This window comes from Stegodyphus dumicola, chromosome 6 (assembly GCF_044657685.1).
Source record: "Stegodyphus dumicola isolate Sdum_Otavi_A_Nest chromosome 6, ASM4465768v1".
NCBI classification, from domain to species: domain Eukaryota; kingdom Metazoa; phylum Arthropoda; class Arachnida; order Araneae; family Eresidae; genus Stegodyphus; species Stegodyphus dumicola.
In genome coordinates, this window is record NC_140773.1 from 84663029 (window position 1) to 84677320 (window position 14292).

A 14292-nucleotide genomic window follows, 5' to 3' on the forward strand; every position below is an offset into this window, starting at 1 on the left:
ACGTAAACGCTTAAGCATTCCTGAAACAGTGTTGTATCACAGTAAACTATTATACCTCATATAAGGGATTTAAAATATAATTTCCTTCACACTGAACTTAAGACTAGATTTATAAGAAAATGCTAATAACAGTTAGATTTGAAACAAAATGAATATTTCTATATTCATATTGTATTTCTAAAAATTAATTAAGAAGGCTTTAAAAACAACCTTAATAAGATAATCTTGAATTGTTCAAGCCTCTGTCCTTGATCCTTGAGTTTGCTATGCTGAGCCCAATGTTTTGAAGTCACGATAAAATTGGAATAGGTAAAGTCGTAAATCAAGAATATAATTCTGTTCATTATTATAACTGTTTCAAGTATAATGTTAATGTTCTTTCGACAAGTTCAGTATTTGTGAATACCAAAAAGGCATTTTAATGTCATCATGTACTTCTCTTTTTCAACTTCGAAAGGTAATACGCTCTTTTTAAAAGATGCACTTCAAGTACCAATCAGTCGTAAACTATTTTAAGTATAAAAGAGAAAATTCAATGACGAAATTAAACTTTTTTCCGCCATTGCTGATATTAAATATTTTGCTTTTCTAGCACCGTATGTTACAATGTTTTGCTGTTTTCCGCCACTGCTTATAAGTTTTTAGCGTACCGCTATTGAGGAGCGGTGGACTCTAAAAATTGCTTTTATAAACTTGATTTTTAGAACAAGAAATTTTGTACGTATATATCTTATAACATCAGTTTGTCAAATATATGTACAAAATTTTAATTTATTTTAAATAAAATTTTTTAACAAATAATTAGTATTCTCTAAATAAAAATTTAAAATACTCCATGCATTCTAATTTTCACATTTTATTCTAATTTCTTCATTAAGTTAATCAATTAAGTAAAATTCCAAAAATTATTTGTGTGCCTGTTATTGGATCTGAAGTATAGTGAATTTTAAAAAATATTTTTGTGAATTCGAATCCACGTTTGGAAAAATATTTACCTTTTGTTAAACGTCATCACTAGTTTGAACTTTTTAATAAGATCATGTCCAAAAATGCATACATACACCTACTGTAGCATAAAACAAGCTAGTTTCTTCCAACTATCAATCATTTTTAACAAAAAATGAGGCGCATGCAGCATTTCATAGACATATGAGCTGCGAAAAAATTTATTTTGAGAAAAGTTGAATTTAAAGTTTTTCTTTCAATTTACCTTTAATGTGTGTTCCATGTGGAAACACAAATTGCCTTAGCATATGAATTTGTAAGCATTAGATACCATTTTTGTATCATTTAAGTATTTTTAATCCCATAACATTAAGTATAACGACAGATGTAAGCATATTATCAAAAAATGCTATGTGATTCGAAGATATTGATCTAGAAAATTTACTTTATTGATTATATACAATGGGATTTTTATGGGATTTTTAAAATTCCCCTCAGCCATATGTTTTACTTTCATTTGATACATTCAAATTATATTTGATTGTTTTATAATTTTTTTTTCCTTTAGCAGGTAAGCTTCCTTTTAGTCGAAAAGGGACCTTAGTCCTGAATGGGATATTAGTCTCAAAACGACATTTTGCGTCGTAGTACTTTAATGCGCTGTATCACGTTTCAAATTGATGTCAACGTGCATTATCGCCCTGTATTATAGTAAAACAAATTAAACAATGAAAAATTGCATGAATGTATGTTTGTCTCATTATGAAAAAACAGCGGTACCTATAATCATCAAATTTGGAATAACATCGTCCTCCACCCGACCAAGGGCACCTGGAACCCCGCACTTAAAACTTCTTTTATTATCGGTTTCGTATTTTGTAAAACTTTACAAAAATTTTAATTTACAAACTCAACGCTTTCAAAGTGAGCAGTGGCAACACTGTACGGAATAAAACATTTTTATCTCCAGCACCCAAGACTGTCTATCAGAAATTCTAAAGATATGCTGTTTTTAAATATTTTGTGATTTTCTTGTTGGAAAGAATTTTTAAGTGGCGTAAGCGCCAAAACCGTGATTTGTGTATGGCGTAAGTGAGAAGAAAATGATGCTTAACAATAAAGCTAAAAAGACAAAAAAAAAAAAAAAAAAGAGTTAGTAAGACTGAGTCTAACAGCAGACTGGTTAACTGCGAGGTCAGCGAGAGCATAAAAAACCCTTTTGGGTGACCTGTTAAAATTTGAAACCTTTCAGGATTTTTTTTTCAAGTGACGCTTTTTTTCACGCTTTTCTGACATTCCTTGTCAGGATAATAAAGAAGTACGTACATAAATTATAACATTAGTAGATATCTGTTAACATATATTTATTTAAATTCCCTCCCAAATTTAAAGGTCAATGTTTGTGCAATTCGTACGCTTTAAATGCTTGTAACTTCTTTAAAAACCAGAAGGTTTGAATATGTTTTGTTTCATTCAATTCAGTTAAGTATGACCGTCCTCTTAAGCCGTCAAGTACCGTCCGGAATTCACGTACTATAATAGGTTGAGAACTGGTGTTCTGGACTAATAGCTAATGGTTACTCATCTTTGATTGTTTTTCTTTTTCTTTTCCTAGGCGATGGACTTTTCTCTGCATTCCTCCTTTTTCCTAAGACCTTCAGTAACGTCACGTGATTATTCCTATATTTTCAGTTGAAGATACGTGAAAAAATTCCGACTCCAGCGATAATTCGGGTATATAGTTGCGTATCTGCGTTTAAGAATGAAAAGTTGTGTTAATATGTCAATTTTGAGTATGTGCTTCGTCTACGAAGAGCTCTTGTACTGCAATGTTATTTATTAAGTTCTGCACTTGATGGCAAACTATCGGAGTGTTCAAAAGTGGTATGACGAATCGAGAAGTTACACACTATTTTTGTACTTCTTAAAGTATCAAAATCTGTTTAATTAAGTCGCTTCAGAGACACTAATGTCAGAGCAGAGAAATAGCAGACCAAAGAGAGACCGAAAGCTATTCTTAAATGACTCCATCTGTCTAAAGATAATTGGCCAACAATGTCTTCTGGAAGGCTACAGGAATCCAAACGTATATATGTTACCGTTAAAGTGTGAAATCCGTTATTTCATAGAATAACTAGGTATTTCATTAAATAAATAAAAATGTCAGTTAGAGTATATAAAATTATTGAATTCTATAGTTTAGCTAGGTATTCTATAGAATAACGATTACTTGATCGTTAAAGTGTATGAAATACGGCACTCGAAAGTTCTTTGAACCGGTAATAGCTGCTTTGCAATGACGTGTGTGTGCGCTTCATTCTATTGCTTTTAGACGTACAATTTAGACGGTGTATTTATGTTAGCGTTTTACAATTTGGATTATTAACAAATATTTTTGCAACTTGTTTTCAAGCAATGACTTCTACAGGAATGGGAGACCAACCTGTAAATAAAGAAGATTTAATATAAGAAAGATTTGAATCTTCTTTAAATAAGCGTAGGTCAAAGGAAAACAGGGCTGCACCTGCTCTTGAAAAATTAACTTTGATAGCAGAAGTAAAAAGTGCTAAAACGGCAAAGAAAAAAATACCACGTGACTATTGGTTACTCCAGCATTATGATATTCTTGAAGTCTAAGGAGTAGAAAAGTTAATTGTGCTAGTAACAGATTCAAAACCTGATGTGATATTTTATTGCTCAAGTGACATGCTCTTTGATATTTTATATCAAACATATGTTTCTGTTGGACATGGTGGTAGAGACCTCATGATAAAAGAACTGAATCGTCGATAAAAACATTACTCAGAATGACACAAAGTTATTTTTGAGTGTTTGTGAACCTTGCTAGCAAAAACGAAACATGAGAAAGAAAAGCATTGTTGTTAAGCCCATGGTGTTTTTACATCTGAACTCAAGATATCAAGTAGATATCATACATTTTCAGTCTCAACCTGATGGAAACTATAAATTTATTTTAGTTTACCAGGATCATTTGACGAAGTTTGTGATTTTAAGACTTTTACAAACCAAAAGAGCAGAAGAGGTCGCAATGCATTTGCTCGATATATTTTTATTATTTGGTGCCCCATGTGTACTGCAATCCGACAATGGAAGGGAGTTTTGCAATAAACTTATAATTACTTGAAAATAACTTGGCTGAAAGTTAAGATCGTAAATGGCAAACCCAGACATAATCAGAGTCAAGATAGCTTCGAGAGGGCCAATCAAGACGTCGAAAACATGTTAACAACTTGGATGCAAGGCAACCAATCTACTTTATGGAGTCATGGCCTTAAATTTATTCAGTTCATGAAAAACAGGGCACGTCATTCTTGTATAAAGAGAGCGCCTTTACGAGGCTATGTTTGGCTGTGCTCGTAGAGTTGGACTACCTACAACTCCTACTCCAAGAGACGTGTTTGATGCAGTAGAGGATGAGCAGATTGAAAATGCCTTAACAGTTCTAACTGCATGTTCTGAACGTGAAAATGATGCTGTTTTTGCCAATGAAGCGTCTTTGAATGAAATGTAGAAGTGCCTTTTGAGAGTTACGAAAATAAACCCCCGAATAACCCTGTAAAATTGTGTGTCGAGTGTTCAAAAAACTGCGAAGACAGCTTATTTTTGCTGTAAATGCTGCGAGAAGCCGACCCACGTTTCATGCTTAGAAGTCTGTTACACGGAAGATAAAATTGAACAGAAAGTCTGTAGCTTGTGTCTAAATAAAATAAGTATCGAGAAAGAAAGACAAAGAGCTAAAGAATGTTTGGAAATTCAAGCTACGAAAATGAAATTATTGTCTGGCAAATCTTATTCTGAGACATCTGTAGGCACTACAATTCGCATTCCAGTTCCTGAAGTCGATAGAGGAAGAGCAGATGCTAGATCCGTTTTAGCTGTCGTTATGGAAAATACTGGGAAGGATGTTTCCGATTAGGAACAAGAAATGGCCGAATAAAACAATTGTACTCTAGATCTCCTTTTAGTATAATCAGTCAGAGCGAGAATTAATTTCCATTGAAGAAGTTCCGCTTCAACAACGCTTCGATCTGTTGCAACAGCTCAATGTTGCGGCAGGATTTAAAAAAGTGCTCGTGTAAAAAAATATGTAATAAAGTGTGCTTGTTTCAAAACTAATATGCAATGCAATTTAAAGTGTCATTGAAGAAATCCTTGCTCTAATAAATAATGAAAAGTAAAATAAAGGTATTTCATAAAATTTAAATGAATATTCTCTTACATTTTTATTTGAAAAAGTTTACACGATGTTTTATGAAGCAACAGCTTTTCTTCCCAAAATGTATTTTTTGATAATATTTAAATATAACTATTTCTGAAACATATTTATTCCCTTTCTGTTTAACTATTGTTAAAAATATGAGTAATAGTAAATTATATCATCTGCTTTTCCTTATTATTTATCAATTAATCATCCGCAATAATGATAAAACCTATTTTTCGAGAGATATTTAGCTATTTATAATAAATTAATATATAATATAACTTTGCTCATTTTTTGCTTTAACGGTCTATCATTAATTATTTCATAGAATAACTAGTTGTTTTATAGAATAACTGTAAAGTATGAAATTTTTTATCCATTATAATACTTAATTGACTTGTCTAATTATTTCATGAAATATCTAGTTATTCTATGAAGTAACTGAATTATACACGATAACGTATACAACTTGTATGAAATACTTTCAGGTAGGATTATGAGCCCTATATTCTCATCGAAGCTCTTCACTTGCTCAGGATGAGGATCATTCGAAATGTGTTCAGTCTCAGAAATATATCGCTTAGATAATGGAATGTGCTAGTATGCTATTTTCTGGAAAATATTAGTTTTCTCTGTGACTCCATAGTAGAAGTCTATGAAGCTGTGAAACCTCAGGTATACACACCAGAAAAGTTCGCTGCTTGATGGAATAGATTAATAACTTTTCATTAGTGTCAGTGAAAGAGCAAAATGAACAGAATATTTCAAAACATACCGTCATTTTATTTAAGCTAAATAGTGTTTACATTTCCTGGAGCGAAATTCGATCTGATACTATACTGTAAAATCTGTACAGCCATGGTATTGCAAGTTTTTCTCTCCCAGATATACTATTTAGCACATAGTCGATGCATTAAAAAATGCTTCATACTCACATTTTTAACGCTGTATTAGATTATAAATAACCCGACTTGAATCTTCTTTTTGGTGAGTTTTCTGCAGTCAGTTATACTGATACGCAGAATATCGAGGGGATGTTATGTTAATTTTTTCAGAATACATAAAACAGCCCATTAAAAATGTCCCCTACCAATTCTTCCATTTAATCGTTTATTTTTTAAAGTTTTATCGCTTATTCTTTCTGATATATTTCTAAAATTTTGTCATTTACTTATTTCTTATGCCATGATCCTTCTTAATAAGGTTTTATTTCAAAATTCTTACTTTTGGAAGCAGTTAGTTATGTTATAGTTTTATTATGTATTTATAGTTGGAAATAATTTAGCTTGAATCATACAAACACACGCCACAGCATTTAAAATACATAGTTAGATATATGAGACTTAAAGCACGAATTTAAAATTTCAGATTTTGTGCAACATTTAATATAGGAATTTTCTTCGGACGTTATCAAATTTTCTTGTATTTATGATTTATCCAGTTGGATTCAGAGAAAAGATTATTACTCTTTTTGCTCAGATTCTGTGGAATAAACTAAAAGAAAAGTAAACAGATGAACAAACGGTTAGCATGAAAATCGCAAATAAGAAATAGAACTTTTAAAACCACTTGAAAATCTAAATTAGATGCTAAATAAAACTGATCAAAGTGCAGCTTCTAAAGAAAGAAGAATACTAGAGGGAAACTGTTTACGTAGTTTCATAAGCCACAGTTAACCAACCAATCTGTACCAAAAATACATTATACCTGGTATTAGATACATCTCTCATTAATTATTGTTGCTTTGTTACATGTTCAAAACGGATCAGTTGGATGTGGTGTAAACTATATGCATCATAAATTGCATTAGTTAGATATATTATAGAAGACAACGATATTTTATAAAAAACAACGATATAAGATGATTATAATTAAGTTCCACTTTCCAAAGACAGTAAAAAGGAAATCATCGGTAAGAATAACCTGTAATTTAACGTAAATATACGTGAAGCAATACGAATTTGTCTGGCGAGAGGAAAATGTAGGTTGAAATTTTATCCAAAATAATCGGTTTTTATTTTTCCTAGGCCAAACAATGCATAAGAACGAAATCAGTGATTCAGTTTTAATTGCCCGTGGACTTGCTTAAATGCTCAATATGCTATTCATCGTTTTCTGCCACAACAGCATAACAGTATGTTCCACGGCAGATCGGCGGGTATTCGTGCAGATGGGGTGAACATGGTAGGTAACGCGTGTCTTCAATTCAACTTATTTCGCCATCGCACCACTGTAAATAACAATCTTCAGGGTAAGGCATAGCCAAAATTCCAGAGATGAAAGTCGGGTGATTGTGGCGGCCAAGCTGTTGGAAAATGAAGGTTGATTATTCTGTCATTTCCGAAATTGAGATTCAGCAGCTACATCACTGGTCTTGCAATGTGCGGAGAAGCGCAAACTTGCATAAAAGTTATACTGCTCACACATACATGCTGTTTAAATGCTGGAATGATCTGGTTGCGCAAAAAAAATTCAGGTCACTTGTCATCGATGGTACAAATAACAGGACCCACAGGGTAAATAAGGCGCAAATAACAGGACTGGAAAAAGAATAGACCAATGAATATACACTACCATAATCCCGCACCAACACTGAGGTTCTCAGAATTAAAAAGCAATGAGTGCATTGGAATTGGATTACCCATTTCCCATATTCTGCAATTTTGAGTACTGACAAAACCTTGGAAATGGAAATTGGCTTCGTCTGTTCACAAAATATTCCATTGCCGCACATTATCCACTTTCACCAGATCAAGCTGTAGGGCGAAAGTTTCTTGTATTGGCAAATCAGCAAGAAGCAGTTTCTCAGCATGCGTAATTTAGAATGAATAGCATTGCAGGGTGTTTTGTAAATTTTTACGAACCGTCCTCATAGGCATGCCTAGAGATACGGCAATTTCCCTTACACTGCCAAGCTCCCACACCACTGCTCGTCTATTCTTGTGCTGCTATAGCTACATCTTCCACTGATCTCGAAGCAATTGCTTTCCTTCTTGTATTTGATCTCACGTGAAATGAATCGGTCTCTTCAAATTTACGAGTAATCTTCCGCAGACTGTTGACAGACATTGGACCAGAGTGGCGTCTAATATCCTTTAATTTCCAGAACTGCTTCAGGGCAGTTGATTTTTCTACAAGTCATCGTTTTTGTAGAAAAGTTTCATCCTTCATTGACAGAATCCTGATGAGATTTTCAGATGCAGAATAAAGGCATGTAACCATGTTTTTATTATATAAGTCTAATGTGAGATGCGTATATTATGTAATTAACATATGATTGTGATTAACACACTACTAGCACCTGTAATTAGATTATTATTATGAGTACAGCGATGTATGAAGATAAAACTTTGGACTATTTGTTTCTTCGCCAGACGAATTCCTAGTATTTCACACGTATTAAAGTCAACTTTCACGTCATTCTCACCAATGGTTCTGTTTTATAGCCCTTTGAAAGTGGAAATTTAATTATAATCACCCTGTAAATTTAAAGAATTGCGTTTATCGCTTTTAAGTTGGTTAATCACTCAATTGTTTAAGCTATAGCTATGATTTGAAAAAAAAAATTAATTAAATTACGTTGTCTCATGATGTGACAATTTGGCTACTTGTCAAGGTGCATGAAAGATAATTAAAGATCTTATGTCTTGTACAATGCCATTACTTGACAGATCACATGGAGGATAAATGCCAGGTAGCGTAAAATAACATTATAACGACGGCTTCAAACTTTGAAAAGATTGCTCTGTAGACATTTCTAATATCAAAAGGAGTAAAAGGAAGCTGTAAAGACAGTGCTTTTATTTATGTGATGAATTCTCTAATAGCAAATTGTAACATAACGCAAAATCTAAAAATTTGAAGAAAACTTCCCTAAAGTTGTTTTTAACGTCAACAAATACATTTCCTTCCATATATTTATGTTAATCATGTCTGAAACTATTTCTCGTTAAAATCAATCGTCTTGTTTCAAAACTGTCATTTTCCTTACTTAGATTCACACAAACGTTTTTTTTTTTTATATTTGAAGAATAAAATTTTAGTTTAAACACAAGTAACTTACTCTATTAGGACATAGAGTTTTGTTCCTTTTTCTTACTCGCTCATAATCTCATTTGGAAGTAAAACATATAATTTCACTTCCACATTTTTAAAAGCACTATATTTATTTAAATGGATATATTTCTAAAAGTATAAATTACAATTACGCATAGACTGCCGATTTAGGAACAGGCTAAAATGTGGTCACAAGAGGCAATCAACAAAGGTATATTTTGGTTTGAATTACTAATACGTTTAATTTATACACCAACTATACTGATTGCCCAGAGCGCCGAAAATGTTGAAGTGGGATCTATGTAAGATGTTCTAGACATTATATAAAACTGAATGTAAAATATGACGTAAAGGTCTGACGTAAAATTATGGGATCAGGACTGGCTCCAAGGATAAACGACACTGGCAATCTCTTAGGCCGCTGATTTTAGAAAGGGGCTAAAAACTATACTGATCTCCCAGAGCGCCGAAAATGCTGAAGTCAGGCCTGCGTATGATGTAACTTCTCAATACTCAGTCAAAATTTTAAGATGCTTCTTTCAAATACTGGTTTTTCAGATGCTCCTTTCAAAATGCAGAGCTACGCTTATAACTAGAAATGAAAACCGGCTGGTTACAACTTTTATTTTAAAAGTGGTATCTCGTAAGTTTAATGGTGCTCAGCACTATGCATCGTAAATTATTTTAAAAAATAAAAGAAACTGTAAATAATCACAGTTCCTAGCTCTCATAGTTTTTTTAAATACTGTATTTTCTTTTTCTTGTAGTTTAAGAAATAACGCGTCATCATAATTGAAACCATCATAGGAGAGCATCTAAACTGTGCATAAGCTTTCAGTGCAAGAGATTAATAAACGTTTCAATTTCAGTTTGTAATTATTGCAAAGATTTTATCATAAAATTTCTTGCTTGAAATTTAGAACATATTATATATTGTAGAAAAACGGTCAGTTATACCAGAACGTTACGATCCACAGGATAAAAGGTGAGATGTGATGTTTTGTTTTTGGAATAAAAGCGTTTTAAACTGAAGTTTTTTTACTGATTAGTGCCGGGAAATAAAAAAAAAATACTTACTTCATCTATAATCAAAAGCTTGCATCGAATCAAAGTTTATAGCAAACATAATTAAGAGTATGAGGTTTCTGAATGCTTTCACTGAAAGCTTCCTGAATTCAAAAATGTTGAAAAGCAAGTGTATGCTGTATGATCAAAGCTTTTATACGTGAAGAATAACTTCAGGAAATGCACATGGCTAATTCTAATTTGTTATATGCATTTATTAGTATTTGATTGTTTTAAAGTGGTCACAAAGAAGAGAATACACAGTGTTACGATTCCCATTTATTAGACAGTTTGTAAAGGCAGCGTGAGTGTTTTCATTGAGTCGTTTTACAAAACAACGCCCCTGGCCGGGCTGGTTTTTCGAAAATGAACCCGAAAAATTCTACTTTCATTACTCCAGATTTTAACTCGCGGAAGCGAATATTTAATGAGTTCTCTTATTAGTCACTGAAAGAAAAGAGAATGCTATACCATTTCTACGGAGATGTTACTAAAGATGGCGTTTTACGCAACAAGGAAGACCTAGCCTGAGTAATTAAATACAGTTTTCATAAACTATTTTTAGCGTCACGCAATATCAGTGGAGTGAACACGTGTTGCAGCATTTCACAATTCGAAGGGGGCCTTTTAAGGGTAAATGGAACTAGCAGTCTTCGTGACATATATTTGTAGATTATTCCAAACTCATGTCTGCATTATCAAGATACGAGTCAATTGTCCACGAGAGAACTGCATAAAACTGAAGTGAATTAAGTTCTTTCATTTTTCGAATACAATAAACGGCAGGTGTTTTTAAAAAGATTTTAATAATATCAAGACCTAACAACATATTCAGTTTTTAAGACAATTCGGACTCCTTCAGGCGACATCATAATACGTTCTGGCCGTTCCAGGCTTCTTTTTTTACCCCCGTTCTTTATGCAATATAATCTTTGAAACGTTTACGTTGTGAGATATCGAACACATTACCCACCTTTCATTCTGTAGCTTTTATGCTCATTAAAAACACATAAAAATAAGAAAACAAAGTTTCTCATTTTTCTATTTTCTGCAAAGGTATGGAAGAAGAAATAGACAGTTTTTTTTTTCAGTTGAAATATTTTTTATGTTTGTCTATGTTCAGTTTGTTTATTTTACCGATGTAAGATTTTTTATTGGGCATTTGTAGAATCTGAGTGTTTTCTCAGTCAGAAATACAAGTGGTGGCTGTAACTCAGATTTAGGCAATAAAATGTTTAATGTTAAGGGCTAAGTTATAAGCTTAGTACTTCTTATTTAATAACTAAAGATCCTTAATAACCGTAAGGAATGCAAAAAATCCAGATAAGCGATTAGAATATAGAGTTTTAAAATGTAGTCATATTTAATAATATGCTACATTTATAATCTAATTATCAGTGATTTGGATTACATAGAAAATCCAAGTCGAATCACTTAAAACATATTTTATCTCAACCAGTGTTTAACTGAAAAACATTTAAATTCACCTCACTATTTTCTAATTTTTTTAGATTAAATTTGTCAAAAATCTTATGTTAGCAGGTTTTAGTTTCAATAGCTGTGTAAGCTCTGTATTTTTTATGTTAGCAGTTAACCTTTTTCGTATATGGCGGTGCCGTCTTTACGAAAGCAATTAGTTACGCGGAATGCTGTTTCCCCATACCTTAATACAGGAACAATTTTTAATCCATTATCTAGGCTCTTATAATACCTGGAAATAACATAAAAAAGGAAAAGAAAAGAAAGAAAAACAAAGAGAACAAAGGGGGATAAAAGAGTACCAGAAAATATCGGGAGCACCATCAATGCTTAACATTCTCTGGAATGCTAGGAATTTGCTATATTATTATTTGCAAAATGAGTTTTTTTGCACTTTGTATCTATACAATCTCAGTTCAGTTTAAATAAATTATTCTAATCTTGCTTTCGATGTGGAAAACTCAGTTGTCCTTGTCTTTCTGCACTCTAGTTTTTAAGAAGGTCCAGCTTCAGAGCTTTGCTTACAGCGATCCCCCTTTTCTTCAAGACGATCCTGATGTAGTGAATACGATTGTACGCTTTTCCACTCAGGTCGATAGGAAGCATTTCCTCAGTAGTAATATATAATGCTAAGAATATATTTTCTTTTCCGCCTCTTTGCTCATTGTCGTTTTAATGCACATTTGCTTTTTTTTTTTTTTTTTTTTTTTCTAACATTCCACCTAAACAGAAAATAAAACAAGTTTGGATCTGAATTTATCATCTTAAAAATTTTTCACGATAGTCGCGTGTGGTTTGTGATGTAATACTAAATACGTTATGCAAAACAATTTTAGCTTTACATTAAGGTAGAGCATTAGATATTCCACTATATTATGTTTGAATTTACTTTTACGTAAATTAATATTTTACATGCCACGTGGCATTTTACAGAACAAATTTTAGCTAATTTCTTAATTCCTTAAATTGTGATTACGATAAAATTTTTAAATTTATAAACTTTTTAACTGGTTTAAAAACAGGTTTTTTTTTTACCTTACAGAGTTTGTTTGCTCATATTTAACAATATGGGTGATTGTAATAAAGTGAAAAACCTGCATCCTATGTACTCTAAATCCTTAAACATCTTATCGTAAACTTAATATTTAAAATGAGATCAAAGTTTGTAACTTGCTTATAAAAATACATATTTTTTATTTTTGGCCTTCCTAAAGCACCAGATAAAGTAAAAATTTCTTCCTTTTGCGATTTTGAAATAGAAAACGTCATTTGCGGTTTCTATTTTAAGACAAAATAGAAAGTGTTTCACATCTGAAAGTGAATTTCTTACGATACCACCCATTTTCAGCCTCACGTAATGAGAGGCTGAGAGGAGGGAAAAGGGGAAATCAAAAATAACAGGATAACCTTTTACCCAGTGACCTGAAACAAGTGGAAATTTCGAAACCGACGTTAAAATAACAGGAACCCAATGAAACAAACTTGTCGGTGAAGTCTCTACCAGGAGGAAGATACTTTCGAATATTTCACCTTTAGAGAGGGAAATATAATCGTGTCCTGAATCTTCTCACTTCCGTTGCCAAGATTGTCTGTCTTTCAATTATTCTGTTAGAATTTCCTGTGTGTATGTGCAATTGAAGTTAATGTGAAGAAAAATGAAATTTTTGTGTACATAATAACAGAATTTTCTCTTTGACTTACATCAGTATGACAAGTTAATGTAGAAGAAATACAAAGAAAGGGATCGTGGAGTATGCAGTAGGATTAGTGAGAGATCAGAATTTTTCAAAACTCTCTCTGCCTTAATTTATAGAGTATTTTGGCTTAACTACTATTTTTGTCGGCGCTCACCAGAACGCAAATTAATTCAGTAATATTAACGCAGAATTCTTGAGTTTGAGAGAGAGCTTTTGGCAGCCTTGCTGATCTGTTACATTATTTATGCATCAAAGCTAGTTGAATTGATTTATCGGCTTTAGCTTCAGAAAGCCCGATTTGCTTTGACAATAATGAAAGTCTGACTCAAATAATATTTGGTCAGTATTAATTTGTGCTTCCCATTTTAAACTGATATTATAAAAATACACATTTTATATTTTTGGTCCTCCTAAAGTATTAGATAGCATTTTCCCTGCATTTTCCTCAAGTTGTAGAGTTGATATCTGTTATTGTATTAGTTTTATATAGCCATCAAGTGAGGTAATAAGTTTATTTTATACCTTTACTTTAAGTCTGTGATTACTGTAATCATAAGATAATACAGAACGATAAGTCGTCTGACTGTTTTTTATACTTCTAATGGTTTGGAAATTAAAAGTAATGCAGAAAGTACAAATTCTCGACAAAATTCACATAAATTTTAAAACTCCTGAGAAATTTATCATAAGTCCTTTCTGAAGTAGAAATTATTTTCCTCCTTGAAAAATAATTTTGATCCGCCTCGTAAGAGAAAACTGTGTTAAATTTTCTGGACATGCGCTAAATGTTGCATTTTAAGTGAAGTTCATGTATTTCTCCTGCTCATG